Source organism: Globicephala melas, chromosome 5 (assembly GCF_963455315.2).
Source record: "Globicephala melas chromosome 5, mGloMel1.2, whole genome shotgun sequence".
NCBI lineage: Eukaryota > Metazoa > Chordata > Mammalia > Artiodactyla > Delphinidae > Globicephala > Globicephala melas.
Window position 1 is genome coordinate 104,090,717 of NC_083318.1, and position 21,925 is coordinate 104,112,641.

Sequence of the window (21,925 nt, forward strand, 5' to 3'; positions counted from 1 at the left end):
ACACAAGGTTGCCCACTCTCATCACTGTTATTCAACATAGTTTTGGAAGTTTTAGCCACAGCAATCAGAGAAGAAAAGGAAATAAAAGGAATACAAATCGGAAAAGAAGAAGTAAAGCTGTCACTGTTTGCAGATGACATGATACTATACATAGAGAATCCTAAAGATGCTACCAGAAAACTACTAGAGCTAATCAGTGAATTTGGTAAAGTAGCAGGATACAAAATTAATGCACAGAAATCTCTGGCATTCCTATATATTAATGAGGAAAAATCTGAAATTGAAATGAAGAAAACACTCCCATTTACTATTGCAACAAAAAGAATAAAATATCTAGGAATAAACCTACCTAAGGAGACAAAAGACCTGTATGCAGAAAATTGTAAGACACTGATGAAAGAAATTAAAGATGATACAAATAGATGGAGAGATATACCATGTTCTTGGATTGGAAGAATCAACAGTGTGAAAATGACTCTACTACCCAAAGCAATCTACAGATTCAATGTAATCCCTATCAAACTACCACTGGCATTTTTCACAGAACTAGAACAAAAAATTTCACAATTTGTATGGAAACACAAAAGACCCCGAACAGCCAAAGCAATCTTGAGGACGAAAAATGGAGCTGGAGGAATCTGGCTCCCTGACTTCAGACTATACTACACATCTACAGTAATCAAGACAGTATGGTACTGGCACAAAAACAGAAAGATAGATCAATGGAACAGGATAGAAAGCCCAGAGATAAACCCACGCACATATGGACACCTTATCTTTGATAAAGGTGGCAGGAATGTACAGTGGAGAAAGGACAGCCTCTTCAATAAGTGGTGCTGGGAGAACTGGACAGGTACATGTAAAAGTATGAGATTAGCTCACTCCCTAACACCATACACAAAAATAAGCTCAAAATGGATTAAAGACCTAAATGTAAGGACAGAAACTATCAAACTCTTAGAGGAAAACATAGGCAGAACACTCTATGACATAAATCACAGCAAGATCCTTTCTGACCCACCTCCTAGAGCAATGGAAATAAAAACAAAAATAAACAAATGGGACCTAATGAAACTTAAAAGCTTTTGCGCAGCAAAGGAAACCATAAACAAGACCAAAAGACAACTCTCAGAATGGGAGAAAATATTTGCAAATGAAGCAACTGACAAAGGATTAATCTCCAAAATTTACAAGCAGCTCAATAACAAAAAAAAAAACCGAATACAAAAATGGGCAGAAGACCTAAATAGACCTTCCTACAAAGAGGATATACAGACTGCCAACAAACACATGAAAGAATACTCAACATCATTAATTATTAGAGAAATGCAAATCAAAACTACAATGAGATATCATCTCACACCAGTCAGAATGGCCATCATCAAAAAATCTAGAAACAATAAATGCTGGAGAGCGTGTGGAGAAAAAGGAACACTCTTGCACTGCTGGTGGGAATGTGAATTGGTTCAGCCACTATGGAGAACAGTATGGAGGTTCCTTAAAAAACTACAAATAGAACTATCATATGACCCAGCAATCCCACTACTGGGCATATACCCTGAGAAAACCAAAATTCAAAGAGTCATGCACCAAAATGTTCATTGCAGCTCTATTTACAATAGCCCGGAGATGGAAACAACCTAAGTGCCCATCATCGGATGAATGGATAAAGAAGATGTGGCACATATATACAATGGAATATTACTCAGCCATAAAAAGAAACAAAATTGAGCTATTTGTAATGAGGTGGATAGACCTAGAGTCTGTCATACAGAGTGAAGTAAGTCAGAAAGAAAAAGACAAATACCGTATGCTAACACATATATATGGAATTTAAGAAGGAAAAAAAATGTCATGAAGAACCTAGGGGTAAGACAGGAATAAAGACACAGACCTACTGGAGAACAGACTTGAGGATATGGGAGGGGGAAGGGTGAGCTGTGACAGGGCGAGAGTCATGGACATATACACACTAACAAACGTAAGGTAGATAGCTAGTGGGAAGCAGCCGCATGGCACAGGGATATCGGCTCAGTGCTTTGTGACCGCCTGGAGGGGTGGGATAGGGAGGGTGGGAGGGAGGGAGACGCAAGAGGGAAGAGATATGGGAACATATGTATATGTGTAACTGATTCACTTTGTTATAAAGCAGAAACTAACACACCATTGTAAAGCAATTATACCCCAATAAAGATGTTAAAAAAAAAAATCTCCCAACAAATAAAAGCCCTGGACCTTATGACTTCACTGGTAAATTTTACCAAACACTTAAAGAACTAATATCATTCCTTCTCAAACTTTTCCAAAAAATTGAAGAGGAAGAAACACTTCCTCACTGATTCTATGAGGCCAGCATTATCCTGATACCAAAGCCAACAAGTGTTGGCACGGATGGGGAGAAACTGGAACCCCTGTGTACTATTGGTGGGAATATAAAATGGTACAGCCACTGTGGAAAACAGTGTGGTAGTTCCTCAAAAAATTTAAAATAGAATTACCATATCATGCAGCAATTCCACTTCTGGATATATATCCAAAAGAATTGAAAGCAAGATCTTTTTTTTTAATTGAAGTACAACTGATTTACAATGTCATGTTAGTTTCAGGTGTAAAGCACAGTGATTCAGTCACATATATACATATGTATATAATATATATTCTTTTTCAGATTACTTTCCCTTACAGGTTATTATAAAATGCTGAATATAGTTCCCTGTGCTATACAGTAGGTCCTTGTTGGTTACCTATATGTTAATCCCAACCTCCTAATTTATCCCTCCCCCTCTCATTTCCCCTTTGGTAACCATAAGTTTGTTTTCTATGTCTGTGACTCTGAAAGCAAGGTCTTGAAGAGATATTTATACACGCACGTTCATAACAGCTCTAATCACGACAGCTAAAACGTGGAAGCAACTCAAGTGTCCATAGACAAATGGATAAGCAAAATGTGGTATATACATACAATGAAATATTATTCTGCCTTAAAAAGGAAATTCTGCAATATGCCATAATGTGGAAGACCTTGAGAACATTAAAGATATTATGCTAAGTGAAATAAGCCAGTCAAAAAAAGATAAACTGTATGATTTAATATATGAGGTACAAGTAGTCAAAATCATAAAGACAGAAAGTATAATGATGGTTGCCAACGGCTGTGGGGAGAGGAGAATGGGGGCTTGTTTAATGGGTACAGAGTTTCAGTTTTACAAGATGAAAAGAGTTATAGGAATGGATGGTGGTGATGACGGCATAACAATGTGAATGTATTTAATACCATTGAAACATGCACTTAAAAATAATTAAGATGGTTGGGCTTCTCTGGTGGCGCAGTGGTTGAGAGTCCGCCTATCAATGCAGGGGACATGGGTTCGTGCCCTGGTCCAGGAGGATCCCACATGCCACGAAGCAGCTAGGCCCGTGAGCCATGGCCGCTGAGCCTGGGTGTCCGGAGCCTGTGCTCCGCAACGGGAGAGGCCACAACAGTGAGAGGTCCGCGTACCGCAAAAAAAAAAAAAATAATTAAGATGGTAAATTTTATGCTATGTGTATTTTATCACATTAAACAAAAATCTAATTTGAGAATAATTCAATAGCACATGACTTTCAGGATGTGGAATGCACTATCTCCAAAAAGAGAGGCTATGAGCTAAAAATTTTAAGTTTAAAGACTATCCGATGATGCAAAGCAAAAATAGAGGGTAGGGCTTCCCTGGTGGCACAGTGGTTGAGAGTCCGCTTGCTGATGCAGGGGACACGGGTTCGTGCCCCGGTCCAGGAAGATCCCACATGCCGCGGAGCGGCTAGGCCTGTGAGCCACGGCCGCTGAGCCTGCGCATCCGGAGCCTGTGCTCTGCAATGGGAGAAGCCACAGCAGTGAGAGGCCCGCGTACCGCAAAAAAAAAAAAAAAAAAAAAAAAAAAGAGGGTATTTTGACTGAAATAGGTTCATCCTAGATTTTGAGGTCAGATCATGGTTCCACCATTTACCAACTGAGTAACCTTGGGTAAATGACAATCTGCTTAAACTTTCGTTACCTCCTCTGTGAAACAGAGAAACCAGTTACTTACCTTACAGAAATATTCTGGGGATTAGAGATACGGTGTTGCTAAACACGGACACTTGCATTATAAAAATCTCATTTCATTTGCATTTTCACATCGAATTTACTAATATTTACATAAAGTCAAACTTACTCATTATCAAAGCATATTTGATGACTATTCACACCACCAATAGTTCTACGCTACAATCCTATTTTAGTGACAGAAACAAAGAGACTTTAAGTTAAAATCTGTGATTATACCACTTACTGGCTTTTTTTGAAGTCTTTGCTAACCTCAATTTCTTTATCTGTAAATAGGTATACCTATCTACTTCATAAGACTATTCTGAGAATTATATCAAACGCAATAATGGATTTACAAGTGCTTATGAAAGTATGACCCATGTTGCAAATACTGGTATTATTAGCGTGGAAGCTTCACTTATTATGCAGTTTTTGAAAAAGATAAATACCTTAACTAGTCTTTTCCTGTATTACCTCTTTACTGTTAATTGCATCAACATTTCCAGCTTTTGACAGTAACCAAAATGGTCAATATAAGACTACAGATTATAGTTATTAATATACTTTTTTTTTTTTTGGCTGCGCCACGCCGCATACAAGATCTTAGGTTCCCCAACCAGGGATTGAACCCATGCCCCCTGCATTAGGAGCGCGAAGTCTTAACCACTGGACCTCCAGGGAAATCCCAATAGTTATTAGTATCTTCTTAAAGTTACTGTGGTGGACACATGATGGTGACCCCTAATGAGTCATGCCTTCATATAATCCCCTTGAGTATGAGAAGAACCTGTGACTTGCTTCTAACCAACAGAATATGGAAAGGTGATGAACTGTCACTCTCTTGATTATGTTACATTACATAAGCTTGTGTGAGAGCCTCTCCTGCAAGCCTTGAGAGAGCCACGTAGCAGGAAACTATAGGCAATCCCCAGGACCTGAGGGAGGCCTCCACCTGACTGTCAGTAAAAAGTTAGGGTCCTCAGTCACACAACTGCAAAGAAATTCTCCCAACAACCTAAATGAGTTTGGAAGTAGATTTTTTCCATAGTTAAGCATCCACAGGATAACAAAGACTGGCCCACACCCTGACTGCAGCTTTTGTGAGATCCTGAGCAAAGGACCCAGATAAGCCAGACTCCTTACTCACAGAAACCGAAAGATAATAAATGTGTGTTGTTTTAAGCCACTAAGTTAATGGTAGTCTGTTAAACAGAGTAGAGAACTAATACAGACACCTTCTGTCAGGTCTAAACTTTTATCTGAGGAAAGCATGTGTAGATGTTCTAATAGGCAGCAACCACTCTACTATCTTTTAAGCTCACATTTCTGATGCAGAATAAACAATGAACAGATGGAACAAATAGAAAACAAATACCCCAATTTGTTGTTGAAAACCTCTTTGGTAAACAGTCAGATAGTAAGCATTTCAGGCTTCGCAGATGGTAAATCTCTATCACAACTACTCAACTTTGCCAATGGAGCACAAAAGCAACCACAGACAATAGTAAGTAAATGAGCATAGATGTATTTCAGTAAAACTTAATTTATAAAAACAGTTGGTGTCATTTGGCCCTTGGGTCATAGTTTGCCAAAACCTGAGAAGGATGGCTGATTTAAACCCAACTATGTCAATAATCATGTTAAATATAAGTGGTCTAAACACCCCCAACTAAAAGACAGAGACTCAGAAATACTACTCAGCAATAAAAAAAGAATAAGCCATTGAAACATACAACATTATGCTGCATGAAAAAAAAAAGTCTCAAAAGGTTACATACTATATGATTCCATTTATGTAACAATCTTGAAATGACAAAATTATAGAGATGGAGAGAAGATTAGTGGTTGCCAGGAGATAGGGAAAGATGAAGGAAGAGGAGTGGCTGGGGTTGTAAATGGGTACCACAAAAGATATTTGTGATAGAACTATACTATATCTTGACTGTGGTAGTGGTCACATGAATTTACACATGTGATAACATATACATTCATAAATTAGTGCATGTGAAACAGGAGAAATCTGAATAAGGTAAGCAGACTATATTAATGTCAATTCCTTGGTTGTGATATTGTTCTAAAGTTATGCAAGATATTAGCATTGAGGGAAACTGGGTGAAGGATATACAAGATCTATTATTTCTTACGACTGCATGTGAATCTACAATTACCTCAAATAAAGGCTAAAAAAAAGAAAAAGACAGACTGGATAAGAAAAAGTGGGGGGAAAAAAAAAAAGTGAGACCCAACTATAAGTTGCCTACAAGAAAAGAGCCACTTCAAGTATAAAGATACAAATAAGTTAAAAGGATAGAAACAGATATACCATGCTAATAGTAATGCTAATAGTAATAGTAAAGAAAATGGAAGTGGCTGCATTATCAAACACAAACTTCAGAGTAAAGAAAATTACTAGTGATAATAAAAAGACACTATATAAAACATGGATATCCACATGCAAAAGAATAAAGTTTGACTCTTACCTTACACCATGCACAAAAATTAACCCAAAGTATATTAAAGATCTAAATGTAAGACCTGAAACTATAAAACTCCTAGAAGAAAACATGGGGAAAACACTTTGACACTGGATTTGGCAATGATTTCTTGGATATATGACCAAAAGCACCAGCAACAAAAGAAAAAAAATAGACAAACAGGGACTATATCAAACTTTAAAACTTCTGTGCAGCAAAGGAAACAATCAACAGGGTAAAAAGGCAACCCACAGAATGGCAGAAAATATTTGCAAACCATATACCTGATGAGGGGTTAATATCCATAATAAACTCCTATAACACACAATAAAAAACTGACAATCCAATTAAAAATGGGCAAAGAACTTGAATAAACATTTCTCCAAAGAAATACAAATGGCCAATAAACATACGAAAAGGTGCTTAACATCGCTAATCATTAGGGAAATGCAAGTCAAAATCACAATGAGATACCACCTCACACTTTCAAAACAAACAGAAGATAACAAATGCTGGCCAAGATGTGGAGAAACTGGAATCCTTACACACTGTTGCTGGGAATATTAATACAGTACAGATAGAACATAAACAGTATGACAGTTCCGCAAAAATCTAAAATAGAATTACCACATCATGCAGCAATCCCACTTCTGTGTATATATACAAAAGAACTGAAAACAGGACCAAGAAGATATATTTGCGTAACCATGTTCACTGCAGCATTATTCACAACAGCCAAGAGGTAGAAGCAACCTAAATGCCCATCAATGGATGAATGGATTAAGAAAAAGTGGTATACACATAGAATGAGTATTATTCATAGAATGAGTATTATTCAGTCTTAAAAAAAAAAGAAAATTGTTATATGCCACAACACGGATGGACCTTGAGGACATTTATGCTAAGTGAAATAAGGCCGTCACAAAAAAGACAAATACTGCATGAATCCACTTATATGAGGTATCTGAAGTAGTCATATTCTTAGAAAAAAATAAAATGGTGATTACCAGAGGCTGAGGGGTGGGGAAAAAGAAGAGTTGCCGTTCAATGGGTATAAGCATTTCATTTTTGCACAATGTAAACACACTTAACACTAATGTACTGTACACTTAAAAATGGTTTAGATGGGAAATTTTATGTTGTGAGTAGTTTACCTCAAAAAAAAAAAAAAGACACTACATACATAAAAGGGTCAATTCACCAAGAAGATACAATAATTTTAAGTGGTGGAGTCAGGACTCAAACCTAGCCAGCAGGACTCCAAGTGTCTGTGCTATTAACCCCTGCACTACTGTTCAGAGCATACTGCAAGTGAAACAGAATTACAGAACAAAAATACATGAAAAATCAAAGTCTAATTCCCCCTTGTAAAACCAGCTATTTTTTCTAATTCCTCTGCTTTTGCAAGTGGCAACGCCATTTTTTCAGTTGCCCTAATTCAAATCCTGAGCCAATCTGACTCCTTTTTCGACTTACATGACCCATCAGTTTTAATTCCCCTGATTTCTACTTGGGAAAAATCTCTCTCCTATTCATCTCTTTCTTCCTACTCTCATTGAACTCTACTCTCTTTCACTGTACTCTAATTCATATCTTCCATTAACCATTAATGCTCCTTTGTCCCATCCCTAAACATCCATCAAGGGCAAGGCTGCCAGATTTATCTAGCTATAAGTGTCCCTTCCAAACTGCTTAATGTTATGTATTTCAACAGCTTATCCAGGCATTCAAGACTCTCCTTGCTCTGACTTCAGCCTACCTCCCAATCTTTTCCTCCATTAATTTTTGACATAAAGTAGGGAAAAGGAGGGGAAGGACTATTTACTAAACCACTGGGTGTCACATATTTTTCCAGAAATCTTACATATACAGTCATCCCTCATCCATGAGGGATTGGTTCCAGGACCCCCCTCAAATACCAAAACCCAACGATGCTCAAGTCTCTTATACAAAATGGCATAATACAGCTGGCCCTCCCTTTCCACAGATGCAGAATGTGCAGATACAGAGGGCAGACTGTACTCTGTCATTTAAGCATCACAACTACATTACAGACAGCCTAAACATCCCTGACTTGCTGTCACACAGGTAGAAAATGGTGGAAGGGACTTCCCTGGTGGTGCAGTGGTTAAGAATCCGCCTGCCAATGCAGGGAACGTGAGTTTGAGCCCTGGTACAGGAAGATCCCAAACGTTGCGGAGCAACTAAGCCCGTGTGCCATAATTACTGAAACCTGTACACCTAGAGCCCGTGCTCCACAACGAGAAGCCACTGCAATGAGAAGCACACGCACCGCAACGAACAGTAGCCCCCGCTCTCTGCAACTAGAGAAAGCCCATGTGCAGCAACAAAACCCCAATGAAGCCAAAAATAAATAAATAAAATAAATTTATTTTTTAAAAAATGGTGGGAGTTAGGGTTTCAATTCAGTTCTGATTAAGCCCATTCTTCTTCTACTATATCACAGACTTTTCCTCAAATTCCATTTTCCTCAAGTTTATGTACAAGTTCTCAAGCTGTTCCTCATGGGGCAATGATGTGAAAGCCTAGCCTATTAAGTAATGCTTCTTTCATGAAGTCTTCTCTAATTCTTCCAATGGGATGTGATCTCCCTTCTATGAAAACAAACAGTAGTTTGACTTCTCTAATTCATTTAGTTTTCTTCCCCTTGTGTTTTAGACATATCTGCTTAATACAGTGTGAACTCTTTGAAAAGATTATGTCTCAAAAACATCTACGTATCTTACCTTATATCAAACTACTCTAGCTTCTATCTAGTAAAAGGCTTTATTATGGTCATAAAATTATTTCCTTTGTCAGAGGACTGCTCTATAAAAAGGGCATTAACAAATATTCATTTTGATAAAATTACTTTTACATTTGACATCAGATTTGGGCAAGACACAACAGCTCAAAAACTTTCTATACTAAATTCTTTTAAAATGGTCTATTTAAAGAATGCAATGTTTTCAACTTTTTAAAAAGTCTATTATATAAAGTAGAACAGGAAGACAGGAGCAGGAAAAGAATATTTACCCTAGGACACTCACTCTATAGAACTTAGCCGAGGGACTTCCCTGGAGATCCAGTGGTTAAGACTTTGCCTTCCAATGCAGGGGGTGCAGGTTCGATCCTTGGTTGGCCAGTTAAGATCCCACATGCCTTGCGACCAAAAAACCAAAACATAAAAAACAGAAGCATTACTGTAACAAATTCAATAAAGACGTTAAAAAAAAAAGAGATAACATCCTAATAAGAACTGACTGTGAGACTTATAAAGACTGCATATTAATAATGAGTGCAAGTGTAACTCCACCTAAACTCTAACCCAGAATTTTTTTTAATGTATCTAAGATTCTGACTCCTAGGAAGAAAAAAAGATGATACTCCTCCTTCCCCAATATATTAAGAGGTTAAAAACACCAGAAAAAAAGAGATGGTCCACGGAAGTTTGTTTCTATCATACCCTGGCACATTATGACACTGAGGCAGACAGGAAGTTGAGGTCATTTTTATTGTTCCTCTAAGAGCCAGTAAAGTCACATCAACCAACAAAATAGGAAGTTCTGAAGAAAAAAATACTTCAAACAGAAGAAGATAGGTTTTACTGGTTCACTGCAGGAAATACACAACAAAAAATAATGTACTTTTACATGTAAACACAACAATTCACAATCACAGAAAAGAGGCCTTACAGCAAAAGCATAAAGGTACTACTATGTGAAGTCAGCCCACTTTATTTTCTTTTTTCAAACTTCTTTGCATTTATAATCTGACATTTTAGCATGTACTATCAAGATGAAATACTATTATGCAGAATACTGTATTAACTCATACTGTATTATCCTCAGAAAGGTCTTTACAGGCAAAGAGTGACTTTTATACTAAATATTAATCAGAAGAGTACTAAGTAGAAAGAATTCCAAATGGCACTTTGATTGAAAGCACCTCTAAAGTAAACTCAACGCTATATAGTTACTGATGCAGTACTTACTACAGGCAGCAATAGTGCTATTAGACTCATTCTTCTTTAAAATAACCTTAGTTTGTACTCTTTACAATTCAGTTAGAAGATTTTAAATGATACAAAATATATTTTATAGCAGTTTCTGATTAATTTTAGAGCTATATCTGAAAGTTGACAGAGAATGTGTGTGTATTTACCAAACTTAACTCGTGTGGATTTGTGAAATAAGATGGTAAACCCCACCTTATGTTGTATAGAGGAAAACATGACCGCACGTAATTCTCCACACACTTCATGCTATTTCATACCTCTCTGCCTCTGTTCAGGCTATCTTCTCATTTTGAAATGCCCTTTACCAACTCCCAGTCTTATCAACTGACACCTACTCACTTGTTAAGACTCAGCTGAGGTTCATTTGCTCAAAAAGGCCAGCCCTGAAAATCTCCCTTATTCCTAGTCTGGATTGGGTGTACTTCCTCTGTGCTCCTATAACAATTTAATCACATCTTTTTCATTGTACTTATATAGTGGATTATACCATACTCAACTTTTTAGTCAAATTTATAATACTCGTAATAATTGCCTATTCACTATTAGTCTTTACCGTAACACTATGTAAGTCCCCAAAATATAGGCACTTTCTACGCACTCCTACTGTTCCCATGTTGAGCACAACACATGGTAAACAGAGGTGCTAAAAATACTTTTGGAATGGATGAACAGATTAATTATGAACCCTGGAGAGTGTTTTTCTATTATCCAAATCAACATATAAATTATCTTAACTAAAATAACACTGAATTCTGCATATATTATTTTAATCACAATCATAAAGGATGTCACTTAGCAGACATTTTTGAATTACTTCATTTCACAGGTAAATGTTTCTTAAAATTTATTTTTTTACTTTTAAGTCAGAAAAAAATTAAGCTATACTCATTATTTCCTTTTTATTTACAAAAGCAAAGAGTATAGAGATTTTAAATTTTGAATGAAATGGTCCAGAAAAAAATATATTATGCCAATAATTAAAGGAAAATTTGCTGCTTTGACAAACTGAATTACAGCTTCAGTAGTTCCTACTCAGTAAAGGTACATGAAACTTCCAAGAATTTACTGTGACTTACAAAAAAAATGTGTTTCTTAGCATTAGCATGTTTAGATACAATTGTTATTTGTTATCAGAATCTGCTTGTTAAATACTACTGTCATTTCCCTGGTCTAAAAACAACATTTTCACTGCACTGTATATTTTGAAAGATGTTTCTATTTTAGAGTCTGTTTTATTGAGAAGGCATTCTACTGAGGCTTCACTACCAATAATCATTTCCTTGTCTGAACTGGACCACTTAATTTATTACAGTCACAATAGTTTAAAGGTCTAGTATAAACAGTTTTTTTTTAAAAAAAGGACTTGAAGTTTACCTAAATATGTGAATTGCATTTGCAAACTCTTAAGAGGAGCCCCTATTATTATTTTTACTTGAGAATGTCATAGAAGTCACAGGGTTGTACTCAGATAACAGATGATAATTACTTGAATAAAAACATGAAGCCTACTAAAAAATTAATTTACCAATAATTTGTTTCCAAGTGTCAAAAGATGAGATATTTCCCACTCAATATATGAAATAAAGCAAAAAACACAAAGCTAAATAATAATTCTTACTTCAGGGAGAGCCATGCTAGTCAGGCATAGTCCCTCTGAGTAGAGCACATTGCTAATCTTACATAGAGCTTGCGAGGAAGTGTGGCGTTCGGTGGCTGGTGGACTTGCAGAGGCTTGCAAAATCTTGTTCACTAAGGGAAGCTGTTGTTGATTTATTACACTGACTTAAAATGAATGCTAAAGAACTGTCATTTATTGAGTAAGCAGATTTGAAATTGGTCTGATGACTAATTGTTACCATGGCTATACAAGAATCAGTCTTCTCTTTGGAGTTTGGCAACTTCCTTTTATTTTTACAAAATAAGCACATAAACCAACATATGCATATATATACTAAGGATATACTACTCATGTGGTTTTATAACATTTCAAGAAATTTCAATTAAAAAACAAACACTGTCAGTGTTAAGGATAAACACCATCTGTCTTATATTAATCATTCAATCAGTCATCACATGTAATATTGCAGGTTCTGGAAATTCAAAGATGAATATGAAAAGCAACAACAAAGTGCTTTACAGCAGTACTAGCAGTACTATTCAAAATGGATCTGGTCCACAAACGTTTTTTTTTTTTAAACAGGTCTGCAGTGAGGCAGTACACAAATGGAGTGTCTAGAAACTCTGATAGCAAAGCTATATTTGAAAGTAATTTTATGTCTGTTGAATTTCATAAAAAATTGAAGTTTGAATTTTGTGTGTCCTTTTTTTCATTTCATTTTTCCAGTAATTTATTTTTGTTGTCTTTACCAAAGTATTAGTTCATAGACTAGTTTTTCACTACAGCGTCTGAAAAGCACTACTTTATGAGACACAAGCAAGGCAAGTAGCCACAATAGGTGAGGCTGTATTATGTTTTGCTACTAAGATACATGCAAAAATAACATGTATTACACCAAGAAAGTATCCACATTAAAATTTGAGGAATGGTGTTGTTAGTGGCCTAGACGAAAATCCCTCAGAAGATGATACAGCACACTTAAGAAAGGCTGCATCATCAATCCTCTAGATGGATGAGATTATAATGAATGGAAAAACAAGGGACTCATTAAAATGCTTCAAGAGTCAGATCCTAAATGTGAAGAAATTTAGGAATACCTTAACCAATCTATCTCTTGTATTTTTCTTTTCTTTTTTTTTTTTTTGCGGTACGCGGGCTTCTCACTGTTGTGGCCTCTCCCGTTGCGGAGCACAGGCTCCGGACGCGCAGGCCCAGCGGCCATGGCTCACGGGCCCAGCCGCGGCTGTGGGATCCTCCCGGACCGGGGCACGAACCCGTGTCCCCTGCATCGGCAGGCAGACTCCCAACCACTGCGCCACCAGGGAAGCCCTGTATTTTTCTTTTTTAAAAAAAAAATGTATGCAAAAGCATAATCTAATTTTTTAAAGTAATCTGTCCCCCCAAAAGATGAATAAGACATGACATAATTCCCAACATTAAGGAGCTTGAATCATCTAGACGGGACACAAACAGGTGATAATAATAATGTGGTAAAGGCAATAGTAGAGAAATATGCTGGATAATATGGGAGAGCCTAAACTAGCCTTGGTGATCAAGAGGGCTGCCCATTGAATGCAATAGCTCACATGTACTCAAAGTTCCCATTCCACTTTATCCAACTATAACCAAGTTTCATACATTCTCCTCCCTAAATTTTTCTCATATTGTTGGCCTTGCTTCTCCAGCCACACCACTTTAGTCACAGGCCCCATCATCTCACAGTTATTATTATAGCCTCCCCACAGCCTCTTCTCTCCCCAATACATCCTTCTTACTGCTGCCAGTTATCATTCCCAAATTCAAATCTCAACACATCACCTCAATGCTTAAAAACTTCCACGGATAATGTAACGGTAAGTAGAAGAAACTAGGTACAAACTGTATGATCTGTATTTTATAGATGTATATGTGATAGGTTTCTAACTTGAACTGCTGTTTACAATCAATTAATGAAACAATTCCAAAGCCTCTATTTTTTACAGAGAAATTTGTGAAGGAAAATAAGGAAATATAAGTTTAAAGCTGGCTGCAGAACTTTAAGGCATGGGCTATACAAAGTGTAATCCCAAAGCTCTTCAAATTCTAAGAAAGAAAGAGAAATGACTAAATGTTTACTCTTATTATAGCTAGCATTCTGTTTTAACTAGGTTAAATATTCCTATATATTATAAACATTTTATAATACTTTAAAGTCCCTTATATAATGATTATATGGTACACTTGTTGATTTTATAGGACTTAAGAAGTAGCACGGTATAGGAGAAAAAACAGTGAGTTAGGTATCAGAATTGGATTTTAACTACTGCATTATTGGGAAGTTACCTAATCTCTCATGTCTCAATTTCTTCATTTATAAAAGAACAGCATTGGTCTAGGTCAGGGGTCAACAATCTTTTTCTGTAAAGGGCCAGACAGTAAATATTTCAGGCTTTATGTGTCACTGAGACTGTCCCAACTACTCAACTATGCCATTGTGGTAGGAAAGCACCCATAGATAATAAAGTAATGAGTGTGGTTGTGTTCCAATAAAACTTTACAAAACCAGAAGCAAGCTGGGTTTGGCCTACAAGACCATAGATCTGGGAAATTGCTGTTTACAGTCTTCCCTTGATATCCTGGGGGATTAGTTCCAGGACACGGCACTTCGTACCAAAATGCAATGATGCTCAAGTCCCTTATATAAAATGGCATGGTATTTGCATATAACCTATGTACATCCTCCTCTCATATACTTTAAATCCTCTCTGGATTAATTATAATACCTAATACAATGTAAATGCTATGTAAATAGTTGCCAGTGCACAGCTAATTCAAGTTTTGCTTTTTGGAACTTTCTGGAATTTTTTTCTTGAATATTTTCGATCTGAGTTTCCTTGAATCTGCATATATGGAATCTGCAGATTCAGAGGGCCTATTGTACTTCTAGTTCTAAACTATGAGAGTACTTTTTTCCTATTTAAAATTATTGAAGCTGTTGCCTTTCTTTTTAGAGAAATCTATAGTCATATATAACACAAGGCACATAAACTAGTGGTTAATAGCAGACTTTAGAGCCAGTTTTGAGAGTCCCTGCTAGTTGTGTAACCTTGGGCAAGTCACTTAAAATCACTCTGAGCCTCAGCTTTCTGTAAGACTGTTGGGAAGGATAAATGAAGTAGTATAAGTAAAGTACTTAGCCCTGTGTCTAGTTCACAGCAAGCATTCAATAAATGGACATTATTACTTTTACAAATTATGTGATCCTCAGCCCTTGGTGAGGAACACAATCCTTCAATCAACGTTTTTTCCAGCAAAGAAACAAAATATGCTATATAGTGATCTACATTCAGATTCATTTTTCACTATAGCAAAAGATGAGAACTGGCTATATTACTCTAAGTCTTTTTTTTAAAAAAATAAACAGTCAGCATTAGTTGAGTGCTTACTATCTACTTTGTATGTATGACTTTGGTTAAGTTATATAACCTTTTATCAGCCTCAGTTTCTTTACCTGTAAAAATGAGGAAAGTTACAGTACAAATTTCATAATCCATAAAACTGTTATAAGGACTGAGTTAATAAATTGTCTGGCACAGAAGTTATACAAGTAACTGCTATTATTTGAGTTAGATATTTCACATTTATTCATTCCACTCCTCAGGACAACTCAAAGAGGTATTATTCCTATATTTACAGTTGTAGACGATAAGGCTCACAGAAGTTAAGAAACCTACCCAAGGTCACACAGCTATAAGTGGCAATGCCCAAGACTCAACACAGGCTTGCGTGACTATACAGCCAAAACTTTTAACACTAGGCCAAAGATGGCACTAACTGTCTTTGTACAGGGAGTGTAACTACATCTTTGTATGGTATGTATAGATTTTAAGAATTAAATATGGATGTTAATAATATTCTCCCCATACAGAAAATTTTTGAATTTTTTTTAAAGTTCAAGAGTAAGAGAACACACATAAAATCACAGATTTTTTAAAAATTGAAGTATAGTTGATTTACAATGTTGTGTTTGTTTCAGGTGAACAGCAAAGTGATTCACTTATACGTATTTTTTCAGATTCTTTTCCCTTATAAAATCACTGATCTTCTCAACGTGACAGTATTTCCATAGATAAAATTTTTGCTGAAATGATTCCTGTTTTCTGTATCCAATTAATTTAACTCAAACTTTCATTATTAAAGAAATACACAATCCTCTGCATTAAAATAACTAAAGATGCAACACAGTGACTTTTATATATATGTGTGTGTGTATACAGATATACACACACTATGCAAATGCTGACATTCATCTCTAACTGATCTTCAAGATCCATATAGACCTCTCAGACTACTTTTATAAAGTGCAAATCTAGAGAGCTGAACATAGTTCTGCTACTTTATAAATCCCCAAGTATTTATTTAGAACCTTGAACTTTGAAAAGCATTCAGCTATCAAATGAAAATACCAATATCCAAGGGGAAAAGAGGGGCTTCCCTGGTGGCGCAGTGGTTGAGAGTTCGCCTGCCGATGCAGGGGACACGGGTTCGTGCCCCGGTCCGGGAAGATCCCACGTGCCGCGGAGCGGCTAGGCCCGTGAGCCATGGCCGCTGAGCCTGCGCGTCCGGAGCCTGTGCTCTGCAACGGGAGAGGCCACAGCAGTGAGACGCCCACATACGGCAAAAAAATAAAAAAATAAAAAAAGAGGGGGGAATAAAAGAAAAAAACTCAAAAAAGAGGGGGACTTCCCTGGTGGTCCAGTGGTAAAGAATCTGCCTTCCAATGCAAGGGACGTGGGTTCGATCCCTGGTCAGGGAACTAAGATCCCACATGCCACGGGGCAACTAAGCCTGCAGGCCACAACTGCTGAGTTCATGCACCTCAATGAGAGAGCCCACCTGCCGCAAACTACAGAGCCCACGCGCCCTGAAGCCCGCACACCACAACTACAGAAGAGAGAACCCGCACGCCTCAATGGACGATCCCGCACGCCTCAACGAACATCCTGCGTGCCTCAACTAAGACCCGACGCAGCCAAATAAACAAATTAATTAATTAATTAATAATTTTTTAAAACGACATTACTCCACTGGATACACTCATTCATAAGTTTGTATACCATCACTTCATCCACCTCATACTCTTCAGACCTTGTGACTGCTACTGGTAACTGATCCAGAAACAGAAGTTCGCTTCACACTGTAAAGCCTTATAGCCCAGCAATCTACCACTAACAAAGAAAATAGGGCAGTCTGATATAGCTTACTTCCAAACTCTATTACAGGAATGAACTCAAACTTAGAACACTAACCTACTTCTGAAATTCCCAAAATGCAAATAAGATTAATTTTAAATGTCATAATTAAAATCACAAATTAAAATTTAATCTACATAAGCTGACTGTAAATTTCACATTCTTTCCAAACTAGCAATGCTGAATGTTAAAATGATCATCAATTAGAATTCAATATAACTTCACATTCCGTGTTATATAAAAAGAAATATTACAACATAAATATACTATGTAAGTATCATCATCTAGTTTGGAAGAGAAAATGCTTAGTTTTCTTTAGCATCTGGTGTTTTGTTGAGAAAAGAAAAAAGTCCAAATTTTAGAATAAACAAACCAAATTATCTTTTAGCATTTCAAAATCATATTCTAACATGCTGGATTGTATCAGGGTGACATTCTTTGCCATGCATTTTAACGCCCATCAAGCCTGGAGGGGTAGGAGGAGGAGTGGACATTATCTGCCTAACAATAATGGATCAATCAGTGGTGTGCGCTCCAGGTATAAGCAGCAGCACTCTTATTGGTATGAATATAATATATCAAAAATATCAAGCTCTATTTCTAGAAGAAAAACAGGCACTCACGGTGCTTCAAAAATTATCTGTATACACATACACAAACACAAAATTCTGTTCACTTTCCTTTATCAAAAAAAAATTTTAAAAATAATCTGCAAAATATCTAGTAAAGAAACCTCCTTAGATAACTGAAGCTAATGCTTCAGTTCAGTTAAAAAGGGCCGTGAACTCCTTTTAAACATACATTGAAAGCTGTGGGTCTTCTCCCCAGAAAAACACAAATTTACACAGAATTCAGACTCTTGGAAGACCATTTATGGACACATCCACAGATCCAGGTTAAGAACCACATACAAAGTAGAAATTTTCTCAAGGTCCCTTTGACCCTCTTCCATAATTTTACCTCTGACTCACAAGAACCAACTAAATTATTCATAACCAGACAATGAACTCTCTTGTACAGCCAACCCTTAAAAAAAGAAGTTTGACAGTACTTACATAAGCAGTATTCAACAGAAAATAAACTACACTGGCAACATTTTGAAATACAGCATGTGACTAATGACACTGATAAATATGATAGTGCATTACAGTTTATAAAATGACTTCACATTATAAAAATGAATATTTTTACCCCCTTTTACAGCTAAGGAAATAGAGGTTCAGAAAATAACTTGACAGAGTCACAGAGCCAACAACTGAAGAGCTGGTATTGTAATCCAGAGTTGCCTAGTTCCAGAACTGAGCTCAATATGTTATTATATCCTGATGCTTCCACAAGAGCCCCTCACACAAAGAAAATAGATTTTTTTAAAAAAAGCCTAATGGGTCAGATTTTAGTGTAGTTGTATCTTGAATACTGACATCAATTTTTTTAAAAAAGTATATTTCAAATGTTCCATTTCCTCTTGCTTCATTGGTTTACATAAAACATGTTTTTCAGAAAAGTGAAGAAACTCTCAAGCTAATGAGTTTCAGGACTGAAAAATATGACATTTTCTTATTCTACGAAGCATTTCTTCTCCCTCAACTCTTTAGTTCTTAATACACAAAAATAAATGACTCTTTGTTGAAAATTCAAATATAAGAAACCAGTTTAAATATCCAATGTTTTAAAACACAAAAGCTATTTGAAATTAATTTTTAGGAGGTTCAAAATAGCCCCTTTAATCTTTTCAAAATGACAAACCCATTTTCAGTTCTCTACAACTCTAAAAGAGTTCTTGATTTTTTGAAAAAGGGTCATTTGTCTAATCCCACAGAATGTACAACACCAAGAGTGAACCTTCATGTAAACTCTGGACTTTGGGTGATGATGTATCAATGCAGGTTCATCGAGTGTAACAAGTGTACCATTCTGGTGTGGGGATTTTGTTAGGGGAGACTGTGCATACATGGGGCAAGGCAGGGGGCATATGCGGGCAGGGGGTATATGAAATCTGCACCTCCCACTTAAATTTGCTACGGGGCTTCCCTGGTAGCGCAGTGGTTGAGAGTCCGCTTGCCGATGCAGGGGACACGGGTTCGTGCCCCGGTCCGGGAAGATCCCACATGCCGCGGGGCGGCTAGGCCCGTGAGCCATGCCCGGTGAGCCTGCACGTCCGGAGCCTGTGCTCCACAACGGGAGAGGCCACAACAGTGAGAGGCCCGCGTACCGCAAAAAAAAAAAAAAAAATTTGCCATGAACCTAAAACTGCTCTAAATATAAACTATTTTGATAAATGTTGGGGGGGAGGTCTAATTTATCTGCTTCACTTTCTTCTTAACAAATGAGGAAATAGTATTTTTTAAAATTGCCCTCACTGGCTGTGAATTAAATTTCCTGCCAGGATACAGAATGTGCAATTATTACAGAATATATTACCATCTTAGAAAATAATAGTAATCTTATCAAATGCTGAAAGAATTAACAGCTTTAACTGTTAACATGATGAAGCTAAATGCAATAGAGTATGCTATCTTAAGATTTCTTTTGATATTTATACTCTTCGTATCTTAAGGGCGCTATACAAAGTGACTGAAAGTTTGAAGTAGGTCATGGGTTGACTGACAAACTAAAGTGGGTGCCCCTAGGAAGGAGAAGGAAAAGCAGCAGCCAATGAAAAAAGCCACCGCCAAGTAGAGAGATCCTCTGCTTACCCAAGTCTACCCTCTGGCAGGATCAAGACTCGAGGGAGGTGGAGGAAAAGGATTTCCTCATAGAATGAAAATGAAGAACACCAAGGGTCAGCAAGTATCAACCTACACAGGAAAAAAAACAATGCAAAGAAAACAAAGAAAAAAAACGTGCAACGAGCAGATAAAATACCTGTGTCGAACCAGTTTCTTTCAAGAACTTTCTCCCAAAGTGGTAACATTAGCATAAGGTAAAGGGCCAAACGTAGTTATGCTATTAATGCAGATTAGAAGGAATACTGAGAAAAGTTCAATTTTCTACAAAAAGTCATCCGATCCAACACTGCCAAGTGCGAAAACATATAAAAAGCTTTTCAAACGCAGGCACCCAAACGCTAGGACAGTGCGAATCCAGTAAAGGACCAGCCCTGGGCTAGAAAACTCGAGCGAAGTAGATAAATCGCCTCCCGCAGGAAACCAGCAAGCTAAGCCCAGAACTGAGAGAAAGGAGGAGAGAGCAGGCATCCGTGACTGTAAAACAACTCCATTGAGCAGCTGCGTGTTTTGAAAGAGGCTGCAGTTTCTGGTGTCTCACCGGGAGGCACTCTTCGATCCGGTCTCCACCCCCGCGGATGGTCCACCGGGCGCGGGCTGCAAGCCCCCAGCACCAGGCAGTCCGATCCTCAGCGAGCCCCGCGGACCGGCCAGTCCCGACGGGCCACGAACCCCTCAAGCGGGCCAGTCCCAGAGGGGCGGCTAACCCTCCGGGAGGGCAGCAAGCCCCCGCAGCGAGCATCCAGGACAGCGGTTAACCCCCGGCGGGCCGCGCGTCCGGCGCCGCAGAGCCCGGAGTCAGCCTGCCTGCCCCACCCCACAGGCCGCGGGTCCCAGGGGTGTAGGGCCGCCCTCCCCGGACCCCGAACCCGTGCCCGCCGCACCGCACTGCTCATGCCCGGGACCCCCGAGAACCACCTGCTTGCCCCTCTCTTCTTCGAAAGACCCAGACGAGCGAGCCAGGGGGCCGCTGGCGAGAATGACAGAGTCAGAGACTGGGGTTTCCCTCGGGGAACGCGACCTCGTGAGAGCCACAGAAACAGTGCAGCGGTTTAATGGGCCCAAACCCTATCAGCTGTGGAGTTTGGGTTACTGCGCGCAGGGCTGGAGTTTCCCCGCGCCGCAGGCACGAGCCCGGGCGGCGCTACGATCTGGGGTAGGGAGGACTTGGCAGGAGGGGACAGCACCGCACAAAGGAAGAGGGAAGTGAGGCGGAACGAGCGTCCGGTTACCTCAGTCCTCTGCTCGTCCCTCCGCTTGGTTCCTCCCGGCCTCGCCAAGGATACAGCCGCGCTATCAGGTTCCCGCAGCCCCGAGCGGCGCCTTACCAGCCCCAAGCGAGAACCCGACGGACGCGCGCTCTGTTGCGCGGCCTCGCCGAGCCCAGCCAGTGCCTGGCGTCCTCTCGCCCGCGCCTGCGCACAGCACTCTGGGAAGTGTGGTTTCCAATTACCTCCTCCGGTGGTCCGCCCCCGCCCCACGTGCTCTCCGAGCCCAGCTCCGATTGGGTAGCTGGAGTTTTCACCCGACTGGGAGCGTTATCCTGCCGGATGCTGACGGGCCAGGGCCTAGCGGACGTCCCCAAAACACATTTTTAGATAGGCCATGGCATAAATACCTGTGGAGTTACCCGTTTCTTCACTTCTGTGGCAGTACTATAAGTCCCCTCCTGATCATGGTGAGGGTTCTTAGGGTTTATGTCTCTAAAAAAAAAAAAAAAAAAGGGAAAAAAAGGCTTCTACTTTTATTACTGTCAGTTTCTCCACAGGCTCTACAAAGGATACATAAAACA

General features: G+C 38.6%; 1 protein-coding gene across 6 annotated transcripts in view; it reads right to left on the minus strand.

The window, feature by feature from the left end:
• KLHL8 (kelch like family member 8) overlaps positions 1-21,545 on the minus strand; it is a 60,170-nt gene extending 38,625 nt beyond the window's left edge. For 2 of the 6 annotated variants that reach the window (XM_060299638.2, XM_030847075.3), the window contains exons 1-3: positions 21,366-21,545; positions 20,104-20,205; positions 9,591-9,702 (exon numbers count right to left, since the gene is read on the minus strand). The gene's annotated coding sequence lies outside the window, so the exon portion shown is untranslated. Of the gene's footprint in view, positions 1-9,576; positions 9,703-20,103; positions 20,206-21,051; positions 21,263-21,365 lie in introns of those variants that run through there. The other 4 variants (XM_060299635.2, XM_030847076.3, XM_060299636.2 and 1 more) reach the window with 4 other exon arrangements.
• Positions 21,546-21,925: the final 380 nt, after the last annotated feature.